The following is a 26,516-nucleotide window of genomic DNA, read 5'->3' as shown; positions in this document are numbered from 1 at the left end:
TATACTATATGCCAGGACTAGGTTAAGTGCTAAGAATACAAAAAGACCTAAAAAAAACCCTAGTCCCAGCTCTTAGAGGAAATCACAATCTAAGGAAACAATCAATCAAATTTTAATTTGTAGCATTTGCAGATTGCCAAAGCATAAGTGCTCACATTGACAATTTAACAATAGACTCTCTGGAGAGCCAATCCAGGCTGGCTTCAGCACACCGAGTGTGCCTATTCTCAAAGAGTTCAGCTTGGATAGAAGGAGAAATATCACAAGAGAAGACAGTGTCCAGGAAAGGGAGTTATGGTCTTAGAAGTCACAAAGATGGCGAATGGAAAAACAAGAGTGGCCCATTAATATATTCTTTGCAGATGTGATAATGGTAGTGGTGATTTGATTATAGTTCTTAGAGAAATCAATGATCCCAAGATGAGGTCCCAGAGTGGGCAGAGTCAAGAGGCTTAGCTCCTCCCAAGCATGACTTCTAGAAATCTGGTTTGGAGGATGGAGCAAGAGCATTAACAGGAGCAGAAGGCTGGGAAAAGTTTTGTTAATGCTACTATTCTTAAATAAAAATTTAAAAATAATTTTAAATGAAAAAATAAATAGTTGGTATGACAAAACCCAATTATTACCCAATAACAAGAAAGTGGATTGGTTTCTCTTCTCCAAGCATCCCTTTAGATTTCCTGTCTTCTTGCCTTTTTTCATATTCTTCTCTTAGCCTGCAATATTCTTTCCTCTTTTTGCCTTTTGCATTCTAATCTATCCTTTAAAACCCAATTTAAATGTCTCTCCCTTCATGAAACTTTTCTTCTTTGAAAAACCTCAGGGCTAAATGAATGGAGGTAAGGGACCTTCAGAAAGCACTACAGAATTTTGCTGTAATGTTGCTCAGTTTTGCTGACTCCTCATTTAGGCTCATAGAATCTGACCATTTGAACAATTCACGTCTTTTAGACATGCTAATGGGCATTTGTGCATTTTTTCCAGACCATATCCATGCTTGTTTCTTTGCGTATAATTCTTGCGTATAATTCAATCCATAATCAAATCCAGTGAGGTCTTGACCCAATGGCAGAGATGAAATACCCCTATCCCTTTAAAGAAGACTGGAGAGCCTTAGGAAGCCGGGGAGGGAAATAGAACATAACTGGCCCTAAGTGAGGAGGACTAGAGTAATCACTGGTACATCCATACTGTTTTAAATTATCTATCCAGGCTGACACTAAGCCAATTTTAGCTGGACATTTGTAATTTGTAATCCAATTAAGGACAATACTAAATATACTTGGAAAGCAAAGGTGAACCAGAGACCAGGATGCTTTCCTTCCCCTTCTCCTTAATATTGGGCAAGACACTAAGCCTGAGACTAATGGCCCTAGACATTGAGTGGGAGCCTAACTACACCCAATTCTTGCTAATTTCATAAGCATTATGGCTTTGTTGGTGTTTCTCAATGGTATAGAAGAGGCAATTTCAGCCCAACTGTTATATAAGTAAAACATCTTGGATTCCTCCAATGTCTGGTGGCTGATCTTGTGTATATGGACTTGTTCTATGTTTAGATTTAGACCATTCATGAATGTATGATTATCTAGACCAGAGTTCTTAACTTAGGGTCCGTGACCTGGTTTTAAAAACTAATTTGATAGTTATATTTCAATACAATTATTCTCCTGCATTCCTAAGTATTTTTATTTTAAACATTTAAACACATTCTACGACAGAATCAGTAGGCTTCTCCAAACTGCCAAAGGGGACCATGAAACACAAAAAAATTAAGAACCCCTTTTTCTAGACAAAGAGCTGATAAGGGCTGTAAGAAATGTAGCAGAGCAGCAAAAAATGTTGTATGACCTCCGTATCCTGTTGAGGCTTAAAATCTGGTTCCTGCCAATCAGAGAGGCATAAAACTAAGTTCCCCACACCAATGAGGATTAGATCATATTTCTATTGGTCATTGAGTTCTAGAGCATATTCTCTTATGAGGCTGGAAGCAGGTTGCTCTTGCTCATTGATCTTTGAGGCTGGTTTCCACACTATTTGACAGATGTCAGATCTGGCATATCCAACTGAAAAAGTTTTAAGAGCCTAAAAAATGGGATAGAGTCTCTGGGGATAAAAATGATTTTGTCCTAGAAAAGATCAGCATTTTACATTTTACTCACTATAAAAACAAAACCTGCACATTCTTAGACAAATTAAATTAGCCTATTACTGGTGATTAGGCTAAGGAATTTTCAGAAGTATCTTTTGATCTTAAAAAAAAATATCAAATAGTGCACTCGAGTAATTTTTGGTGCCCCAAAATGTTCATTTTTGTCCTTTATGGATGTTTGAGATGAACTCATTTTAGTAAAAAAGTGTTCAGTCCTTGATGAAACTGAATTTTTAAGTTAAAAAAAAAAAGGAAACTCAATGACTCCAAAAGCAGAGTGCAACTTTATCTAGTCTTTTTTTTTTGTTGTTGTTGTTTTTGTTTTTTAAATTTAAAACCCTTACCTTCCATCTTGGAGTCAATACTGTGTATTGGTTCTAAGGCAGAAGAGTGGTAAGGGCTAGGCAATGGGGGTTAAGTGACTTGCCCAGGGTCACACAGCTGGGAAGTGTCTGAGGCCAGATTTGAACCTAGGACCTCCCATCTCTAGGCTTGTACTTTATCTAGTCTTTAAGAATCCTGACCTACAAATATTTCCTTTTTAACGATTCTGTCCTCTTTTTAGTTTTTTGCTTCCTTGGAGAAGGGAGCTTCTATTTAAGGCTTTTGAAAATAGCCTTTTGCCTGAGGGAAAAAAATCAAACACATTTAAAAAAAAAAAAGGAAAGATTTAATTTTTTGTGGCAAGACTTTGATTTGCTTGACCATAGTGGACTAATTTGAATAACTTGGTAGACTTAATTGTCTAAACAATTAGAAGCAAAAAGATTAAATTTAAAAAGGGAAAATTAACATAGAACCTTTAGTTATAGGTCTTAAATATGGAGCCAAATTAGAAAATGGTTCATTGACTGACTGGCAAAAATAGAAATTTGTCTTTAGAACAGGAAATTTCACTTATGATCATCCAGTAACAAAATTTATGTAATGAATTTAAGAAAGTTTTAAAGAAAAGATAAGCCACGTGGAACTACAAAAAAGTGAGCCTAATTTGGGCACTACGTGACAGATATACATTGAAAAGTTACTAGAATTACAAGTAAAAAAGAGTTCTAAGTTTGCAGAAAACCTGGATCAACCAGATGTCTTCTGCCACTATTTCCTCACCACCATGCCACATGATGTCAAGTGATGTCATCACTTCTTGTCAAGGCTAAAGCCTTTTTAAAGCCTTTCCATATATACTCGACTCTATTCCATCCAGCAAATTGCCTCCTCTATCATTCTCATTTTCTCATTTAGCAGCCTGGCTCTTGCAGGTGCTACAGACAAATCTATTAAGATTGAGAAAAGAAAGCTCTTTCCCACCAAAGTCCTCAGCACTGTCAAGTGGTTCATCATTGGAAACTATTAAGATTTTATCACTGGAAATGACATGCCAGTCAATAAACATCATGCACCTATTGGTACTTGCCAGCCATTATACTGAGTGCTGATATTACAAAAAGAGGCAAAAATACAAATGTTGTTCTCAAGCAGTTTGCAATCGATGGAGGAAATTTGCACAAATAAGCTATAGACAAAGGAGGGCTGTTTGCCACGCTGTAGCATGGGAGTGCCATTGGGTAGCTCAGAGGAAGGCAAAATAAGGTAGAATTTTGTCTCCTTTGTTAGATGGTGAATTACCGAAGAGTAGGGACAGTTTTGTGTGTGTGTGTGTGTGTGTGTGTGTGTGTGCGCGCGTGCGACCTTGCTTTGTATCTCCTGTGCCTAACTCAGTTCCTGGCAAATTAGAGATGCTTAATAAATGCTAGTTGACCACCTGACCCTGGCTGTAAAAATTAAATTAGTATCTCTTCTAAAAGTATTATATTTTTAGAGGTGTATTAAAGATTATTAGAAATCAAAGATACAAATCAATAAGCCACATTTCTAGGGCTGATAAGCCTGTTCAATTTCACTTACTATATCCTGAGAGACTGGTGTGCTTAGAAGTGGAAGCAGAGAGCGAGTAGGGGGTACAATCATTTTAAATACAAATGCTGATCTCGCACTCAGGTGAGATTATAGGGAATTCTGAGAAGTGCCAAGGACTTCTGGGGATTGAAATCTGGGGTTCAAATCTCCATTTTTACATCCCCCCCTTTGATTGTAATTGGGAAAAGTTTCCCCAAAAAGGATCATGAAAACATAATCAACTTAAAGATTACAATAATTTGAGGATAAGAGGAAAAGAACAAAACCAATAATTGTTAGACGCATTGACAAAAAAACCAGTTAGGGGGCAGTCCCCTTTGGCATGAAAGTATAGATACAAATAAAGGTTCAATAAACCACACCCAAAGTTCATTCTTGATCTTCTCGTGCAACTTGTGGTCTGGAGGCATCTTTGTGGTGTCTTCTCCAAGCAGTTCAGTTTCTGGATTTGGAGAGGTATCATCTTTCTTTACCTAAAATTATTCTAAAAAGGAATTTAAACTTTGCAATTTAAAATAACAACATTTTTATATTACAGAAGATCTTGAGTTCAGAGGAAAAGTGGTCCAGACTGCCTGTCAAGTAACTAAGTTTACTGTAAGCATTGCATTAAAAATGTCTATAAATGCTACTAGGAACATTTACATTTATCTTGCCATTGACAGTTTTTTTAAACTTTCCTTCTTAAAATTTATACTACATGTCAGTTCCAAGACTGAAGAATGGTAAGGGCTAAACAATTAGGGTTAAGTGAATTGCCCAGGGTCATATACCTAGGAAGTGTCTGAGGCCAAGTTTAAACTCAGGACCTCCCATTTCCAGGGCTGCCTCTCTTATCCACAGAGCCACCTCAAAGTCCCTTGACAACTATTTATATTACTTTTCAATACTGTAGTTGTTCCAATGGGACAGCAATCCATTTGACAGTATTTAGAGCTTTGATATATGTAGGGTCCGTATTTCCTAAGAGAGCTAAATGAGATTTAAACTTGTCACCTCTGGAAGAGTCAACATTTTAGTCTCAGGGTAGTCTATACATGTTGACTTGGATAGAGGCCATTGATTATGACAATTAGAATGAATCAACTTTAAGACAGAATTCAGCTCTTGATAAGTTTGGAAGAGCTCCATATTATCCATATTATTTCTACACGAGAAAAATACATGAGACATTCCTTTCCTCATTAATGAGTGAGATTGTTGACTAAGGTGAGGAACTTCAATGCAAGAGAACATGCTCTGAGGTCTAAGATTTCTTAAATGATTAGCTATAGGTCATATATGATGACCTCATTCAACATTGTTGCTGGTGATTCTCAGATGTAAGTCATTCCTAAGCACTCTTCTAATCTTACATCTTCAACTACTGAACACTGGATATTTCCTATTGGAAATCTTGAACTGAATGTTTCCTAGATATAAAAATCAACACGTCCCAAACAGAATCTTTTTCCCCCAAACCATGCCCTCTTGCTAATTTCCCCATTACTATTGAGGGAAGTACTACACTTCCAGGCACCCAGGCTTGCAGCCTAGGTTCTTCAACTCCCCACTCTTTCACAACTACCCTCCCATATCCACACTATTTCTAAGCCATATCTATTTTAATTTCATCGCATCTCTTGTATATGCCTCTCTTTTCTCATCTAACTTTGCCATCATCTATAGTACAGACCCTCATCACTTTTCTATCGCAATAACCTTTTGGTATCCTTGTATCAAGTCTCATCCTATTCCAATTTATGCCTGTGACAGATGGATTCTGAACTGTGACTCAGGGTTGAGGAAGGGTTACCTATGGGATTATGTTGTTCTTTATATTGTATAGGAAATCAAGCTCCAAAAAGACTCATCAATTCCTAAATACTCCTGGAATAGCATTAGGTAGTGTGGTTTGGAGTAGGTAAACAGTAGATATTCTACTTTTTATAACCTTTCAATTATAGAAAAATTAGAGATAAGGTTTTAGTTATACTACATGATATGTGTTAGATTAAAAACAGAAATTCACATTTTTAAATAAAATTTTTTATTGATGTCTTAAAAAACATTGCTTACATTTCCCTTTGCATCCCTCTCCTCTCTTCCCAGAGAGAGTCAGCCCTTATATATATAATAAAGACAAAGAAGAGAAAAAGATTCAACAAATGTAATTATCATATAGAAAAAAAATGGACATATGTAATGTACTCTATCCATGTCACCCTTTCTCTTTAAAGGGCTGGAGAAAGTGTCTTCTCATATCTCTTTTTGGAACCAAACTTGTCTTTTATAATTTAACATTATTTAATTTCAGTTGTTTTTAGGGTCTTTTCCATTTCCATTGTGTATGTTGTTTTTCTAGCTCTTCTTACTTAACTTTGCATCAGTTCACATAGATCTTTCCATGCTTTTCTTTATTTATCATGTTCATAGGAAATACATTGTGCTAAAACTGTATTAGAAAATAGGCATGTAAATTTGAAATATCCATTTTGTAACAGTCATGCCTAAGGGAATCAGACTATGTAGTGCTCAGATAACCAGAAGAATAAATTTACTTTTAAGTTCCAATTGCCCTTTAATTGGACCACCCCATTCTCAGACAGTTTCTTCGCCTTCATGCCTTCTGGCTAGTGGAGGAAACTGAAGGACTGGAGACTCAAGTATGTTTGAACAATGGACTTTTGTCTCTGCCTACAACAAAGTTGTCTCTACGGCCAACTGATACAACCTGCCACATATTCGAAGCAATGCCTCGGTCCTATTATACTATTGGCACATGGAGTATTCTTCTATTTATCTCATTGTTTGTTGCCTGTGCTCCATTTAATTAAATAGTAGAGAACGCCATACTTATGTTGTTCCAACAAGAGTAATGTGTCTTGCTTTAGGAAATTCAGCCTCAAAAACAAGAACAGGAATAAGATAAGATCTTACAATGAACAATCATAGATTATGTTTGAGATTAAATTATGGTCAACACAAAAAGTAGACGATATGGAGGCATAAAGAATTGAGACCTTGGTTGTTTTAGAAAATGTTAAGAGAAACTATTATGAGAGTATCTTAGTCTGAGATCCTTGGATTTATTTGTGTCAAAGCCCTAATTTTGTCTTTCTTTTCTAGAAGACAAAAATTTTTCAGAAAGTGGCCTTGATTCTCTGAAACCAAGACACTTAGCTCTGTTTACTGGGACCAAAATAAGTGTGGGAATGTCTTCCTGATTGATCTAATTATAGTTTTACCTTTGACCAGACTGAAAGGGGAATCTTCGAAGGGAGTGCTTAAGAGAGAGTAACTGGTTTGGGGAAGATATTTTTCCAAGGATTCACCGACATTGACATTATTCTCATTTTTTTAAGCAATGCAAAAATTTCAAACCCAAACTATGTATTTTTGTCTTGCTTTGTTGTGGAATTTTATCTTTTGTTCTATGTATCCACTTGTATGTATCCACATACAATGTAAGTGGATGTTGCTTGGATCAGAGAGAATTACAATTACTGGGAAATGTGGACAATTTAGAATCTCTCTACTATTGGAAATATTAAAATATTAAGAAATTTATTTAGGATGGAAATTTGCATATGAATAAATTGACAGACTGGATAAAGAGTATAGAGTTTTTTCCTACTCTACTAAGTGCTAATCTCTAAGCACTAGAGATGGAGACAAAAGTGGGAAGAGCCTGCACCCTCAAAGGGCTTACATTCAATTGAGTGAAACATGTGCACATATTAGACTATTCAAAATGTATATATGTAAACTATGTCTTGGGAGTCACCCAAAAGGAAGGAGCTCTCTCAATTCACACAGACCTTTTTATCCAGGAGTTGTCTGACTTCAAAGAGTGGGACCAGTTCTCTAATATTCCTGAAGTTATACATCCAAACTAGAATAAAACTGAGAAAATCTCTAAAATAAAGCTTAAGGGGGCAACTGGGTGGCTCGGTGGATTGAGAGTCAGGCCTAGAGACAGGAGGTCCTAGGTTCAAATCTGGCCTCAGACACTTCCCAGCTGTGTGACCCTGGGCAAGTCACTTGACCCCCATTACCTAGCCCTTACCACTCTTCTGCCTTGGAACCAATACACAGTATTGACTCCAAGATGGAAGGTAAGGGTTTTAAAAATAAAAAAATAAAAAAAATAAAATAAAGCTTAACTATCACTCATTCCTCCCCAAAATATGAATAATAAGGTTTCTTGTAGAATAAGTACTCTGTGTACAATACAAATATCATGTATGGGATAGCTGTCTATTTTCTTTACCAGAAAACATGATTAAGAAACAAAAGAGTTAAAAAATACACCTAGAAAAATACAGAAAATATGTTGTAATAATTGACTTTTCTCATCCAGAATGAAGTCTGCTGTATCTGCCATCAGGGTTCTAGGGAAAACTTTGAGGGAACAGGGATGATTATTTTCCTTTGCTATCTAGTTCAGTTTGATGTCCTCCTCTTACTATTAACTACAAGCGATTAGTAGCCTTGTACCATTCAACTAATTGCTTTTAATTTAGTTTTACAAAGGGACATTTACTAAGAAAATGTAGCAAGAGCAAAAGCACGATATTTCTGCTCCAAACTTGGGGAAGGACACACTGTTTCCTATATCTCCTCAATATTTGGGTTTAATGGATTCAAAATAGTTTCTTCATCTGCCTGGAATCCCCTCCCAAATGTGACTTAGCTGGATGAGACTGCAGCTTTACCATTTGGTTGGCCAGGCCAAGTAGATTGCTTGGGAATTTATTCCTTCTATCTAGCTCCTAGAAAATCTTGGCATCAGCATCATCTCCTGGACTTCTGGTAACTCACACTTCTCACCTTTTGAAGCTCATTAGGTCATAGATATCGCCAATTTCATCCACCTAGAAGAATGAATGTGGACATCTAGAATGAATAATAATACTAATAAAGAATGAATATTTAGAAACAAGCAACAGAAGGGTCATTCTTCTATCTGGCAAACATCCTGGGGGGGGGGGGGAGAATAAAAACTTGAGCCTCTGTTCCCATGGAGTACTTAGTCCTTCTCTCCTCCCCTGAAAAGAGTCAGGTAGGAATGAAGACTCATTTCTTTTTGTTCAGTTGGTACCTTCTGAATGCAGTCCAGTTAGAGCTTCATCAGTTCATCTCTATCACATGGTTAGCAAACTGTAACCAGTTGCAGAATATCTATGATTGCCCCAAATCAAGGATCAGGACATTTTCTTTATAAAGCATCACTTTCAGGAAGCAGCTTCCCTAGCCACTTCCAAATGGAGATTTTATCACCTGAGCATTCTGCACATGCTCACCAGGCTCCCCCAACTCTTCCCCTGGGTGGGCTCTAGTCAGTCCAGTGCCCTTTTAGTTCAGGTTAAATAATAGTAGAAAATGAGACATCCACAGGTCATTGAACCTTTAAAAAAGTAATTTAACCAGAGCAGGACGAAAGATATTCACCATGATGAACACCATGAGTTGATTCAGATGAGTGAAGTTTTTGCTTCATCATAATCCTTTGCTGACTCCTGATGGCTACTCAGGCGACCAGAAAAATATTATTGACAGTCTGAGCCTTTAACCTCTTGAGTCTACCAAGTTTTTGGTAATATCTATAATTATAAAGGAAAAAACTAACCTAACTTACATTGTAGTGGAGAGGGGAATGGGTGAGGATATTGCTTCTACAACACTACTGCATAGCAGCAAGGTCCTTAAAGTCTTCTAGAGCAGATGAGTCAAACATGTAGCCCAGGATACTAAGGAGTGGGGCTCAAACCAGATTAAAAAGTAACTGGGGGGGCAGATGGATGGCTCAGTGGATTGAAAGCCAGGCCGAGAGATGGGAGGTCCTGGGTTCAAATCTGGACTCGACTTCCCAGCTGGGTGATCCTGGGCAAATCCCTTGACCCCCATTGCCTAGCCCTTACCACTCTTCTGCCTTGGAACCAATACACAGTATTGACTCCAAGATGGAAGGTGAGGGTTTAAAAAAAAGTAATTGGGGAATATTTAATGAAATAAATAAAAATACAATAGATTAGAGAATATAATAGATAATGTTAATTTGTGGGTTTTTAGTCAATATTCAATTTATAGGGATATTACTGTAATATCATTTAGTGGCCACTTCTTTTTAGAGTTTGAATCACACTGTTCTAGAGGACCTTCATCCACAAGTCACAGTTGCTTATTTAATTTAGGTTACTTAGATTATGTTTTTTAAGATCTCACTTTTATGTTCTCTTAATTTGGGCATTCCATATTTTTGTAGGTAAATATTAATTACCTTTGAATTCTTAGTTCTGTTAGTATATCTGGATCATAGATTTAGAACTGAAATATATGTTAAAGGTCATCTAATCCAGCCTCTAAATTTTGTAGATCTAGAAACTGAGGCTTGGTAAAGATAATTTACTTGCTCAACCAAATGGTGGTTTTGATAGCTGGACCCTGAAACACAAACCTGTGTGGTTATTGGTGCTGGTTTCACTTGGTTAGTAGGGTGGTTGTTAGGTGGGGAGCTATAAGCATTTAAATGATTATATGTTATTTCACTAGGGTTTTATTTTGTACAATGATTTTATCTTATCCTAAGGATTCATTATATATATTATTTATATAATTACATTATGTATAATTATGTATATATACATATACACACACCATCCTATGGATTAGTTGCTCTGGATCAGGGATGGTGAACCTTTTAGAAAGAGTGCCAGGTCCCCACCCCCACTCTACCCCTCAGACCAAGTGCCATGGAGCCACCGTCCTCTGACCTTGGGTCTTGCCCCTCTGCCCACCTAGTGCCAGGCACACCCTTCCTCCCCCCTTACCCCACACAGGGGAAGGAGGAAGCACTCTCATTGGGCTGCTGGGAGGAAGCAGGTGAAGTGAAGAATGTCCTCAGCAACTATAGAGAGGGGGAGGATAGTTACCCCAGCACTGTGCTTCCTTCCTACTCTGCCTCCTGTGAGCTGCTCACCTTACCTGCTGTGTGCTCCCATTGGACTGTTGGGCAGAGGGGCAGGTGATGTGAAAAAATGTCATCAAGCACAATGGAGAGGGAGAGGGGTGCAACTCTACCAGAGACCCTCTGCCTTTCTAGTAATAAACTTGGGGGGAGGGTAGTGGTGATGGTGTTCATGCCCACAGAGAGTGCTGCTCTGTGCGCCATCTTTGGCACCCATGCCATAGGTTCGCCATCACTGGTCTAGATTATCTATGTATTTTCCCTTTTTTAAGTTTTAAGATTGAGTGGTATATGGAAAGGTATATAGTATGGTATGGAATGGAATGAATGTATATGGAAAACAACTTTTCTGCTTTCTGGCTAATCATTATTACCTCTGTGAGTTTATCTTAAAACTTACCTTTTTCATACATTATGAATAAAACCAGTACAGATTGTCTCACCAATTATATACAATTCTAAAGGGCTTCTTTTAAGTATTGTAGACAATTCTTTTCTGTGTTGTCTTGATATTTTCCCCTTAAAAATGACATCTTTATATTAACACAGTTGTTTCCATTATTTAGACTTTTAATGAACTAACCCTAATATGTTACAACAGGAAATATTAAAAATTATACATATTTGTGAAATCAATATACACGTTAGAATTTTTTTTGTAATATTCTTTGATCATTATTTTATGACCCAGAAATCCTTTGAATCTGGTACATCCTGGGTAAGATAACTAAGTTAAGTTCAAGTGCTCTAGTGACTTAAGATGTTTGATTTTAAAACCGTTTATCTTTCTATTGGTTTGTCAGCTTGCCTATGAGAACATGGCATTCTTTATGTCTTGAATGCTGATATTATGAGTAAATGACTTAGTGGTGCTCCTCCATCAGTACCGTAACTCCTATATTCCATAGTTTCCATAGTTATACACCAGCTTCATGCTTTTCTCAACAACTGATAAAACATTCACTGAATGGACATTTTTTCTATTTCATTTCTTGTATGTTGAAAGCAAAACTCTTATTTAATCAACAATCGTACACAACTTAAATGGCTTTTATTGTTGTAACTAGAAATTATTGCTATGGGATAAAACTGATTAGGAACTCAAATCTTTTTTTTTTTCCCCAGGATTTTGGGTAATAGCTAAATCTTCCCAGATGATACCTTTCTCTTCCTAATAGATAGATCAGGAGGTGAGATCTTCCCTTTAGTTCTCATTTCTATTGTTTCTTCTTTTCTTTGCCTCAAGCTAGAGATCTACCTATGGTTACTCTATCCCAGTGTTCTGAACCTGTCTACAGAAATGAAAATTACTCTTAGGTTCATATGGATCCCTTCTCTGCAATTTTAGAGAGCTTATAAATATAGAATATTCATTTAAAAATCACGATGAAATCATTTCACACATATAGCTCTGGAGCTCCCAAGTTAGTATAGATCTCATCCCCTGCCCATCTCCTACTTGGCCATTGACCTTCACCATTTCTCCATCACCAGAATGGAATAAGTATACAGGCACACATCATATTAAAAGAGGTATGGAGTGGGAGCGGGAATTGGAAATAGGAAAACATTCCTGAAGCTTTCCTCAGCTCTTGAAGGATTGATTATACCTGACTAGGTCAATCTTAGTTCTGTGTTCTATGAAGTGGAAGCTTACTCCAATACCAGACTGACGTTCTTCGCTTTCAGTCAAGGAACTGTCACCCTTACCACCAATCGTCTCTTCTCTCATCTGTTCATCTTCTCTTCCTTGCTGCAGAACAATTGGAAAATTCTTGGACTAGAGGAATTCTGCCTTTCCCCTCACCTTGCCAGGCTCACGTCCCATGACAGACCAGCTTCTCTTAGAGCAGGGAGCGGATGCTGACCCTCTGAGCTCCAAGTCCCAGGACATAGTTAGGCTCCAGAACTTTGTCTCCGACAGCAGATCTCCAGATACTCTGTAATAGAAGAAATGCAAATGCTTTGTAAAAAAATCAACTCCTCACACATCTAGAAGTTATTTATAGGTCAATTGTATTGAAGATCTTTGAAGTAAGGAATTTTAGAGCTGGAAGGAATAATAAAAATACTTGACATTTATATGGCATCTTAAAGTTTTCCAAGTGCTTTCAATATATGATTTCATCTGAACCTTGCAACAACTTTGTGAGGCAGGTTCTAGAGGGATTAGCTCCATTTTACAGATGAGGAAGTTGAAGCTTAGAAGGTCAAGTGACTTGCCCCTAGTCACATAACCAGTAAGTATCAGAGATGGGATGTGACTTCTGTTTTTGCCTGATTCCAAGGCCAGTGTTATAGCCGCTAAGCCAACCTGTCGATGGTCACGTGGATCATTTAGTGTGGGGGCTCTTCAGCCAGTGGAGTTCCAACACACATTTTACCTCCATTCCACTGTCTCTTCCATCTTGGAGCTGTATTGAGATCTTCGCAGGAGAGGGCAGCTTTGCTGACAGGATTACCCATACTCAGCTTCAACCTGGGGCTACACCATCCACACTTTTCTTCTATGTAATTTCCAGGCTTCAATGAAATGAAAGGCAGCTTTCCCCCACAAAAGACAAATTGCTGGGACCTTTCATTTAGTCCAACCCTCTTCATTTTACAACTGAAAAAGTCACCAAAGGAGCTATGGAAGACTCATCTTCAGACTTTGATCTTGGGGATCTCAGACTTGCCCCTTTACTCCTCTTCAGTCTCTCAGTCTCTCCTCTGTGGGTAGTGAGTCACCAGAATTTCACACACTGTTAACTATTTTGAGTGTAGGAAAAACTTAACTACAGTGTGGAGACTTTCAGGATACCAATTCCATGTAGGAGGGCAAATTGCAGGTAATTGGCATAATCACAGTCATGCTTTATCTAGCCTAACATGCCCAAGTCTTTCTTCTTATTTCCCCTCTGCTTCATCCTCAGGGTAAGACCTAAATGCAGCCATTTGGCTCTAATGAAGCCCAAGATCTCGTCTTGGGGGTGCATAGGCTGTAATTAGGTACTGGAAAGAGGGAATTCCAGTGGGGATCTGGACACGACTACGGTGCCATGCTCCTCAGTGCCCCAATATGGTTGGTTACCACCCTGACCAGGACTGCTGTTCATTTTCTTTTTTGGCCATCCAAATGCCTCAGTTTCCTCTACTCAAGCCCTACTCTTAGATTAGTAAGTAAGTGAGGTGATTCCAAGTTCTTGAAGAATATGTCAGTGGAGTACAAGTTCAGACAGGCATTAGCACGTTGGAACGATTTCAACCACAGACCTAGTGACTAACTATATATCTGCTATCTGGGAACCAACTAGTAAGTTTAGAGGGGCTCATAACCAGAAGGTTTGTTACTAGAAAAATGAAATTTTTTCTCAGTCATAATTAATGCCTTTAATTGGCCAATCAATTAATTAACAAGCATCTGTTATTATGTGCCAGACACGGGGAATAGAAAGACAATAGGTAAAAACATCTCTATTTGCAAGATGCTTACATTAAAAAAAAGTTTTATCTTTATTTTATTTTTTAATAACAAATTTCCACATAAGTTTTCTGAAGTTATACAATCCATATTGTATCCTTCTCGTCTTCCCTCTCCCCTCCCGGAGCCGACAAGCAATTAAATCTAGGTTGTACATGTAACATCACACAAAACATATTTCCATATTATTCATTTTTATAAGTGAGTAATCTTATAGAACCCCAACCCCAAATCATATATCCAAATAAACAAGTGATAAGTCATATGTTTTCATTCAGCTGCAGTTCTTTCTCTAAAGGTGGATAGCAGTCTTTTCCATAATTCCCTCGGCATTGCCCTGGAAGATGCTTATATTCTAATGGGGTATCATGGACACATACAGTGTGTTCCAAAAGCCTTAGTGCAATCTCAAGTAATTAAACTGTAAAGCATATACAGAATTCATATGAAGAGAATAAACAAAATAAGTACAAAGGAGTTGAGTCTAAGGTAGTTTGAGAGGGAGGACACTAGCACCTGGCAGGACCGGAAAGGATTCTCTTGGATGGTAATGGTTAAGCTTTCTCTTGAGATAGGGATTCTTTGAGATAGAAGTGGGGAGAAAGTAGATTTGTGGAATGGAGGACAGTCAGTGTAAATGTATAGAGATGGGAGTATATTTACTGTGTTAGGAATGAGAGAAGGCAAGTATGTCAGGATTACAGAGTGCTGAAAATGGAACATTAAATAATATACAATGAGGCTAGAAAGATAGGTTGGGGTTAGGTTGTATAGGGCTATAAAAACCAAACAGAAGAGTATATATTAGAGCATGTATTAGTGTAGGTAGAGTTCAAACTAATGAAATCACATAGCCTTGAAGTAATTTTTAGTTTGCCCTATCTATCATATTTTATTGGCTTTTATGGTTTTTTTTTTCAGTTGGTTAATTCTTTTCTATTTAAAAAAATTTTAATTTTTTTTCTGTAATGGTCTCTTACTTTACTAGTTAGTTGTGCCAGTGTGTGTGTTTTTGATCTGACATATGTTCATCCTTGGTTTTTAATGAAATGTTGTTAAGCAGGCTGCCAGTTTCCTGTAAGTAATTTACTTTAAAAACTATTCATTTCCATTTTTTAAAAAAAGCAAAAAATTATTAGTTTTAAAATGTGATATCTTTTTATTATAAGAAAAAGAAAATCTGAAAGGAATCATAAAATTCTTGGTTAGACTATTTTCAAAGAAGAGTTTTATGGGGGAAAATGAAGCCTCATGCTTTTGAGCAAAACTTGCTACTTCATTGTATTATTGCTGCTATTCCTGCCGGCAATAAATGAAACAGATGAAACAGCTTCTTGGAAAAGAATGAGGTTGGCTCTATTTCCAGGACCAAATGGTATTAAACTTTTGAAGTCGCTAGGTGATGCGGTGGTTAGAACACTTGTCCTGAAGCTACAAGGCTTGGATGGGTTCAAATCCTGCATCAGAGGCTTACTAGCTATGCGAAATTGGGCAAGTTACTTAACCTCTGCTTGTCTCAATTTCCTCATCTGTTAAATGGGGATCATAATAAAGCCTCCCTCCCAGATGTGTCATGAGGAACAAAAGTGATAATTTGTAAAGCTGCCTGGCATAAGGAACAGCTACGAAAGCAGTGGATACCTGTAAATGGGAGGTCCTGGGCTCCAATCTGGTCTCAGGTACTTTCCAGCTGTGTGATCCTGGGCAAGTCACTTAACTCCCATTGCCTGACCCTTACTGTACTTCTGCTTTGGAACTGATATTTACTATTGATTCTAAGACATTAGATTAAGGATTTTTTAAAAAGCTATCTGGCCCACAGGAGGTGCTTAATAATTAAATATTTCCCTCCTTTTGTTTGTAATGGAACTGAATAGGGGAGAATTCTACGGAATTTCATTCATAATTTGAATATCATTTTGGGGATTGTGATAGAGACATGAAGAGAGAGAGGTTTTGCAGGACTTGTGGACCAAGATGCAAGAATCAGGGTTCCAATGGAATGTCCCCAGTTGGGGGCAGTTTGAGCTGACTGGGGAGAAGGGACTTTGTCTCTGACTAGAAGTCACTCTTTTCCTTGGAGGTTTGAAGCTGGCTGAAAGACTTTTGTGAGTCTGATTTGGTTTTGGGGGTTTCTCTGACTGAGCAGTGGAAGCTGACCAGGGGAGAAGCTTTTGAGTTGGTGATCTATAGGAGAATAGAGCTGACCAGGAGAAAAGGAGAGATTTTGAACTTTGTTTCTTTCTGGGGTTAAGCTGAGAGACCTGGCTGATTTGTGAAGAAGAAGAAAGAAGATTTTGAACTGCTGTTGTCCTCCATCTCCCTAACCGTCTCAGAGTCACAGTTTGTGACTGGAATACTCCCACAAACCTTCCTAAAATTATCCCTCTATTTTAGGGAAATCCTCATCCCTCTTACCTCAGTTTCCCATCCTGTTATCCCAATAAACCCCTTGACTGAGAAAGCAACTGAAGTATCTTTATAGTTCACTTAGGAGGGAGGGAAGAAGCAAAGGCTTCAAGAAGATTTGGGAGGTGAGGGAGGCAAAAGGGAGAGGTTGGTTAAGGGAGGGAGTGAGGGAGGAAGGGGGTTAGGAAATAGATTGATCCATCAGCAATCAGTAGGGATCAATAGGCAAACCCCAGATTAAACCCCAGGGCAGTCCTTTATAAGTAGTTCCCCTGTGTATCAGTATCCCTGTACCTCAGCATTTCTCTGTTCTACATCCATGACCAATAAGCAGCCTCAGGTTCCCTCAGCAGTTCTCTCTATTCACAGTCAGCTAGAGAACAACAGTCATTGTAAGATGAAACAGTTCCCCTCAGTTTACCATTCTTTATTTCAACAAGTAATAGTTTCCTCCAGTTTTCTCCTCTATTTCAATCAGTGATAGTTTCCCTTCAGTTTACTTCTTTTATTTCAGGATGCCGAGTAAGTCAAAAGGAGAGGGTGACCTAGAGGTAAAATAAAGTCTTTATGTTAAACATTGAAGAAAACAAAAGTTGGCTAAACTAGTCAACTCAGGCAGTTCATCAATGATAATAGACACTGTGGGGCTTCACTTCTTTTTTTCAAATTTCCTGGCTGAATTACTGGAGATTGATTTAACAATGGATTTCCTGAATCTTTCCTGAGTACTTCTATTTTCACTGTAACTAAGAAAGAGTAAGAAAACTATCTTAAAAAGTTTCTGTTTGGAGAGTGCCTTGCAGCTATAGTAGAGTATGGTGGAAGGTGAGGGGAGACTTGGATGCGAGTCTTGATCTCCATGTGTACAAGTCTAGCATGGGCAAATCATCTCTATGGACCTTGATTTCCTCATCTAGAAAATAAGTACAAACATGCTTGCCTATTTAACAGACAACAGGGTTGTTTTAGGGCAAGCTTCGAAAAATGTGGAGTATTCGACAAAGAAGAGCCATTCATACATTTGATCTTCACAAGAACCCCACCCTCCAACACAGGTAGATCAAATGTTATTCTCTCTCTTTTCCTGATGATTGAAATGCCCTCAATGTCTAAGCTTACACATAATGAGGATATTTTTGGCGAGATGTCTCTTTTTCTAAATAGAGCTCTCACTGAATTGCAGAATTCTCCAGGAGAAATCTTCCTTATTCCAACCTTCCACTCAATGTTCTGACAGCTATATGTGGTAACATTTAGATTCCCACCTTATTGTACACAAGGACACTTCATGCAACCCATGGAGTTGGCAGACCTGGGATCAGAGTATGGTCTGGTGCAATTCCAAATGATGAAAACGAACCAGTTCAATAAGATTATTTTCAATAGGGAGTTCTTCAGTTTCTTCAGTTCTTCCCAACATGTTCATGACCACTTCAAACCTTTCTTTCTAATTCCTTACTAGAAGACGTCCTGTGTGTTTCATGAGAGTATGACACTATATTACCTTGAAAAACATGGGCTCCATATTCCTAGAATCCACATAAAAGGACTTAGATCATTCCCCACTTGTAGCTGCCTTCATTTCTACACACGTTTTTGAACAAAAAACACGGAACTCTTCTGAATGTGTCCACTATCAATTTCTATTACATCACCTCAACTGGGCCCTCACTGCTGCCAGGAAATCCTCTATCTCCTTTATCAACTCACAATCCCTCCCTCCATGGTGGCTCTCCAAACTTTTTCATTTCTCCTCAAACCTCTCATGGCTCCCCGTCCCCTGATTTTTCAGCTGAGAATCTTTCCTCATATTTTACAGGAAAAAATTGAGGCCATTCATTGTGAACTCCCTCTTCTCTCTTTTTCCTTATCTCTCATCACTCAGGTGCCTTTTAAATGGTCTTACTCCTTACCAAACCTCTCCCTTATTTTTGTTCCAAGTGATGCTATTCCACACTGTCTCCAATAGATTGTTCCCTCTGTCATCCAACTCTTACTTATTTTCAATAATAACCCTGTCTACTGGTTCATTCTCTATTGCCTACAAACATGCCCACATTGTCCCTATCCTGGAAAAAAAAAACAACCTCTCTTTTGGTCCTTCCATCCCTGCTAATTATCAGTGGATATAATATTAAACCTGGAGTCAGGAAGACACCTCTTACTGAGTTTAAATCTGGCCTCAGGTACTACCTAGTTGTATGACTCTGGGCAAGTCACTTAACCTTGTTTGCCTCAATTTCCTCATTTTAAAAATGAGCTGGAGAAGTAAATGGCAAACCATTTCAGTGCCTTTGCCAAGAAAACCCCAAATGAGGTCACAAAGAGTAGGACACTACTGAAAAATGACTGAACAACAACAACCTTTTCCGTCCATTGTAGCTAAATTTCTTGAAAACAAAACAACAAAACAAACTATGACCAACACATATCTCCCCTTTTCTCTTTTTCTTAATTTCTTACAATTTGACTTCTGGCCTTATTCTACTGAAACTGCTCTCTCCAAAGTCACTAATGATCTCTTAGTTGCCATTTCCAATAATCTTTTCTTGGTCCTCATTCTCCTTGACTTCTCCATGATATTTTCTTCTTTCTAGGTTCTTGGTCTCTTGGTTCTCTTACCTTGGTTCTCTGATGGTCTTTTCTTCATTCTTTTTTCTTTTCATTCATTTTAAATAATTAATTCCTTTCCTGGATCTTCTAACCAAAGGCTCTGCCCTGAACTTTGCCTTGTTTTTCCTCTGTACTATGTCTCTTGGTGATCTCACCAGTTTCCATAGATTTAAGCACTTTCTCTAGGCTGATGATTCTTAAATCTACGTATCCTGCCCCATACTCTCTGCTAATGTCTACTCTCCCATCTCCATCTGCCTTTCAGATATATTGAACTGGATAGTAGACATTTTAAACTCCACATTCCCCAAACAGAACACATTGTCTTTCTTCTCCTGCTCCTCCCCCACTTCCTACCTTTCTTATTATGTATGGCAGAGGGAAATATCATCTTCCCGATTCTTTAGTCATGAAACCTAGAAATAATCCTGAATTTCTTGCTCTTACCTCCTTCCCTTCCCATATCTAGTCTGTTGTCAAATTTTATCAATTTTGCCTTTGCAACATCTCTCAAATACACCCCCTTCTCTCCTCTGACACTACCGTTCTAGTGCAGGACCTTATCACGTCACACCTGGATTATTGATATACCCTGCTGGAAGATCTACCTGCCTTAAAACTTTTTCCACTTTAATCCATCCTCCATTTAGCCACTAAAGTGATTTTCTTAAAGCATGGGTAAAACCATTACCCTTGTCATCCCAATAAACTCTCGAGACTCTATTGTCTTCAAGAGCAATAAAAATGCCCTTTTTGATATTTAAAGTTTTTAGTAGCTTAGTTCCATTCAACTATTCTAGTCTTCTTATGCCTTAATACTCACCATGTATTCTTCAATCTAATCACATTCTGTTTCATGACCAAGACACTCAATCTTTTGGCTCTGGATATTTTCTCTGGCTGTCTCCCACTCCTGGGATGCTGTTCTTCTTCTGCTTCTGGTTTCCTTTAGGTCCCAAACACTATCCTCTCTTTTACTGAACTCCTTCCTCATCCATTCTTAATTCTAATGCCTTCACTTTGTTAGTTATTTTTTGCTTTTCCTGAATATAGCTTACTTTGTATATATTTATTTGTATGTTGTCTCATTAGATTGTGAGCTCCTTGAGGGGAGGACTGTCTTCTATATCTTTTTCTACTACCAGGATTTACTTAGCACAGTACCTGGCACATACTAGTCACTTAATAAATATTGATTGATAGGTACAGGGGAAGTGTAGGCTCAAAATTAAAGGACAATGTCAGTGAAGCACATGTATATAGTATATATGTATATTCTGCAAAGAATATATTAGAAAAGACAATGCCACTACTGGAGTTTTATGGCTTGATAATCTTTCCTTGAGCCCACGGTCATTCTTCTCTGGTACAAGAACTCATACTACCTTGAATCTGCCTCCCTCATTGGATGACTGTATTCATATGTCTATTCTCAGTGTGTCACTTGCTCCCAGCTGGATGTATTGCTCTGGTCTATCTGATTTAGAATGTATGTCCTGTCTACTCGATTTCTTTGATGAAATGGTCTATGGGAGGGAAAGTGGGAAGAAGAGAGAGAGAGGGACAGACAGACAGATAAAGAGGCAGAGATAGAGACACAGACACAGAGAAAGACACAGAGAAAGAGACAGAGAGAGACAGAGACAGAGACAGAGAGAGACAGAGACAGAGACAGAGAGAGAGAGACAGACAGAGAGACAGAGAGAGAGACAGAGACAGAACTGAATCAGAGCAAAGGTAATTGGATGACCTTAAAGAAGAGCTCTGTAAGTTATAATAGCCTAATGTGTTTACCTTTCCTGTATACCTACCTAGTAAGACTAATATAGGTGTTAGTTAGTCAGGGCACCCTCTCCCTTGGATAGCTATGTAGAAAGACATATTCTTTGGCTTCCAACCTTTAAAAAATTATGAACTTAACTACTTATAGACAAAACTATTCTAATATAAAAGAAAACCAAAAAGGATTGTATATCAACCATGAACTTTTATCACATATGTATACATGTGAATACACACAGGTGTCCTCAAATTCTTAGTGCAGCTTTAAAGTTTTGCATAAGTGTGGGGTCAACTGAGTAAATCAATTAAATCAGCCTGCCCCTTAGTTGTTTCTTCCTACTTCTGCTGTTATCTCCACAAAGCTGCCAAAACAATTTTCTTAAGGATTGTGATGTCTCCTTCATGCTTAAAATTTTCAGTAGATCCCTACTGCTTCAGAGAATATATGTGTATATACACAAATATATATAAATATGCATGTATGTGTATGTGTGTGTATCTATCTATCTCAGAGTGTCACTTAAATCTCTCGTGTCTGGCTCCAAGAGAATTATAACTAACAATTTTTGTACCTTCTGCAAGCAGTATATCTGAGGTTATGCCAAGCAACACTAAATGGCCCCTCAAATCATCCCAATATAAAAATAAATAAAATGTAATTAAGGCAAATTCAATAGAATAGGAGTATTATTGAATATGAATAGGATTCATAGCTTCTTATTTTAACTAATTATTGTTGCTAACTTCATCTTGGTATGTTATTATTATTATTATTATTTTACTTTTTGCATCATGCCCAAAGTTTCCCTTCCTGGTTCTAGATGACTACCTAAAAGTTTTTGGATCTTGCTTCTGATCCTATATAATTTATCCTGGCTTTCATTATGAGATGATGAGGAGCCTCATTATGTTGGGAGCTTGAAGAACTGATGACTTAATGGATGTGCAAAAGGCAGTGTCCTACCCCTTTTCTCTTTCTCGTTCCCTTTGCCTCTTTAAATGGCATCACGTACCTTCAGGAATTCCAGAGAGGAACAGGGAAGGGCTGATCTTTCTTTATGTAGAATCATGGTAACCATAACTATAATGCTTAGAGTGAAGGAAGACTTAACTGGAAGAGATTGTGTTTAATATCTTGGCTTCCTTTTCCTCTTTTGTATTATCTTTCCTGAGTAGGTGACCAAGTAGCAATCTGGAGATGGACATGTCCTACGATCTTGTGAGTCTGAGAAGTCTGGAGGTCTTTTAGTATGGTCCAGCAGCAACCAACAAATAGTTGAGGCCATTTCTATTATAATAGCAATGCCTGATGGCAAGGGAAGCTTTTGTAATAGAAGAAAGAACAGTGTTTGAGTCTTGGAACTCCTAACATTGGGTATATGGACAAATGTGCCAATTGCCTTCTAGCCAATTTTCTGAAGACAATAAATATTTAACTAAGGAGGAAAATATAGCAGAGGGTGAAATGGTATATGTAGGGTATTCTAGGCATAATGGGCCCAAAGTTCTCCTGGAAACTTTTGGGGCCTTAAAGGAAATTGTGACATTGCTATGGATTTTGGAGGATGAAAAGCTTCTTGGCTGATTCTGTGTATGTGGCCCCAAGTATTGACAGATTTGGGGTTTCACTGACTAGCAAACTCTGATTTAAAAAATTATCCATCCTTCTTTCTTAATCATTTTTATTAATATTTTCCAATTACATGTAAATATTTTTAACCCTCCCCTTCTTCTTCCTTTTTGAATAAGATAGATTTCTATCACCAATTGAGAATGTATACATGGACCCTTGCTTCCACATGTGTGTGGAGATTTTCCCTTTTGGAACCAATTTAGATATGAATGAAGTTCAAGTATTTCCCTACCTTCCTTCCCCATTTTCCCCTCTACTCTAAAAGCTCTTCCTTGGGGGTGGGGGGGAGCTAGATGACTCAGTAGATTGAGAGCCAGACCCAGAGATGGAAGGTCCTAAATTCAAATCTGGCCTTAGATGCTTCTTAGATGTGTAACCTTGGGCAAGTCACTTAGCCCTCATTGCTTAGCCCTTATTACTTTTCTGCCTTGGAAACCAATATACAATATTGATTCTAAAATGGAAGCTAAGGGTTTAAAAACAAACAAACAAACAAAAGATCTTCCTTGTATGACTCTTTTGTGTGAGTTCTCCTATTCGTTTCTTTTCCCCTGTATCCCAGGGCATCCCTCTTTATTTCTTTTCATCATTTCAATATAATCAACTCTCCCCTGTGCCCTTTTTTCCCTATAGATTCCTTCTAACTGCCCTATTAATGATAAAATTCTTAGAAGTAGCATATAATCTTCTCATATCAGAAGGTAACCAATTTAACATTTTTAATCCCTCATGGTTTCTCTTTCATGTTTACTTTTCATTTGTCTCTTGAGCCCTATATTTGAAAATCCTGTTTTTTTTTCATCAGGAATGCTTAAAAGTTCTTTATTTCATTAAATATCTATTTTTTCCCTTGAAGGATTATACTCAATTTTGCTGGGTAGATTATTCTTGGTTATAATCCCAGTTCTTTTGCCTTCCTGAATAATCATATTCAGAGTCAAGTATTTCTTTAATATGGCAGCTGCTAGATCTTGCTAGAACTGTGACTCCACAGTATTTGAAAGATTGCATTCTGACTTCTTGAAATATTTCCTTTTTGATCTTGGAATTTGGCTATAATATTCTTGAGAGTTTTCATTCTGGAATCTGTTTTAGGTGATAAATGGTGGATTTAAAATTTTTCTATTTTACACTCTATTTCTAGGATATTGGGGCAACTTTACTTGATAATTTCTTGAATTATCTAGGCCCTTTCTTTGATCACAAATTTCAGGTAATACAACAATTTTTCAATTATCTTTCCTTCATCTATTATCCTTGTCAGTTGTTTTTTCCAATGAAATATTTTCTATTTTTCTTATTTTATCATTATTTTGACTTCATTTTGTTGTTTCTTGAGGTCACACTAATGGCATAGAGTTGTTAATTTCCACTTATACACATTCTAATTTTTAAGAAATTATTTTCATTAGTGAATTTTTGTATCTTTTTTCATTCAATCAATTCAGTTTTTCAGGTGTTATTTTCTTCAATATTTTTGTGCCTTTGCCTAATTATTATTTGCTTTTCATAATTTTCTTCATTTGTTTTATTTTCTTTACCTAATTTTTCCTCTACAATATTATTTGAATTTAAAAATCATATTTTAACTCTTCTAGGAATTCTTGCTGGAGTTGTGTCCAATTCACATTCCACCGACCTTCCTTTTTAGACTTTGCTTGTAATTATTTTGACTTCATGTTGAAAGGTAAATAGTTTAACCTTATTGAGTCTCTTATGATTTCTCTTTCATTTTTACCTTTTTATGTTTATCTTGAGCTTTGCATTTGAAATTCAAATTTTCTATCCATTTTCTATTTATTGTCTTTTTTCTCTGAGTTTGTGTTTTGATCTTCCCTGTCATCACAGATGATTTTTACAATTAAGTTTTTGTTGTTGTTGTTGTTTGCTTATTTTTTCACCTTATTTTTGGATTTGGAACTTTATGCTAATGTTGGGTTCTGCTCCCAGCATGAAGAGGGAGGGGCATTGTTTCAAGTTTCATACTTTTCACTCTGCTTTTTTCAGAACTAGTTCTAAGGGTTTGGGAGTTTTTGGTGCTACCAAGATGATGGGATTTGTAATGAAGTGTGATCACTACTTTCTTGGCTATGCTGTCTTGGGTTGCAAGAATATCTCACTCTGGTTAAGAATTTTGTTGGGCTCCAGAATTTAATTTGAGGCATTATTTTAAAGTTGTTTGGAGGGGAGAGCTCAGCTCTTTCTATTCTGCCATCTTGCCTATGTCTCCAGAAGTCCCCTATCTATCTAGTCATATAAGTATCAATTATTTCTTCCTCTTACTGTCTCTCTACTTCCAATTCAATCATTAAAAAAACTCCTCACTATAAACATGCATAGCATAATAAAACAAACTCCCACATTGACCATGCCCAAAAATGTGTGTCTCATTTTGAATTTTAAGGCATCCTCTCTCTTTGTATCCTCTGTGCTTGGCACAATGCCTGGAACATAATAGGTAATTAGTAAATGCTATTTAACTGTTTGCTGCGAACTGACACTGTGATAGCTGTGACTTTGAGGCTGCTGAGGCAGCTATTTAAAACATTGGACCAGGAGTGAGGAAGACATGAGTTCAAAGCCAGTGTCAGATACTTCCTAGCTGCGTGCTCTTGGGCAAGTCACTTAATCTTTGATTTAACTGACAAAAAGATTCACTAGATCCACTAGAGAAGAAAATAGCAAACCACTCTGGTATCCTTACCAAGAAAATCCCATGGACTGTTATGATTCACGGGGTCACAAAGATTCAGGTACGATAGAACAAAAACATCATTTGACTGTCAGGACATGGGTATCATGCTTCATCTTTAGTCTTCTGGGCTAATGGTTTATTGCTACATTGATCAGAATTCTAAGGTATTTCAAAGTGGTAGCAAAACTCTAAATTACCCACTGGCCCTTTCCTGACTCTATGATGGCAGCAGGGAAGTAGATGTCTATGAAAAGCAGAGGCAGCTTCCAGCTGGCCTTCTTGGCTTGTACTTTCTGGTGTGACAGATGGTGCACTTTTTGCTTTGACTGTCCCAAGTAGCATATGGAGGCTGGTCTTTTCTTTCCCATTCTCCCCTCTACATTCCCTTTATAGAAAGGGAGCAGAAACTCAGGTAAGCTTGAACTTGGGCTCTTGACTTTCTTTTCCTGTTTGTGCTTCTTTTCTTAATTAACTGACTAAACATGGATCTCAGAGTGGATGTGTCCAAGCTTATAAGTTTGCATGATTTAGAGGTGGTTGGCCCAATGAGAGGAGTAGGACAAGTAGGACAGCTGAACCGTGGAAGCAGCTGAGCATAAAATGTAGAGGAGGGTCAGTTTAGAGAGTGGAGAGATAGTTAAGAGATAGAATGAAATATAAAATAACCACTCAGCAATCTGATAAACCGCTCTATGTTCTAATGAAGTATCAATAGGAGGAAGATTGTAAATGATTTAAGTTACTGGATTCTATTTAAAAAATTTTCAGATATGTGCATGTAAGTGTCCTGTATTTAGCATCCCATTTGTGTGTAGTACTAAATTACCTTTACCAGATCCAATTCATGTGGCTTCTTACTCTCCTTCTTCCTTCCCCCTTTTGGGAGGAAGCCTTAAAAATTAA

The sequence above is a fragment of the Monodelphis domestica genome, chromosome 7 (assembly GCF_027887165.1).
Source record: "Monodelphis domestica isolate mMonDom1 chromosome 7, mMonDom1.pri, whole genome shotgun sequence".
In the NCBI taxonomy this organism is placed as follows: Eukaryota; Metazoa; Chordata; class Mammalia; order Didelphimorphia; family Didelphidae; genus Monodelphis; species Monodelphis domestica.
The sequence above is the reverse complement of the archived record's forward strand: the minus strand, read 5'-3'. Positions refer to the sequence as shown.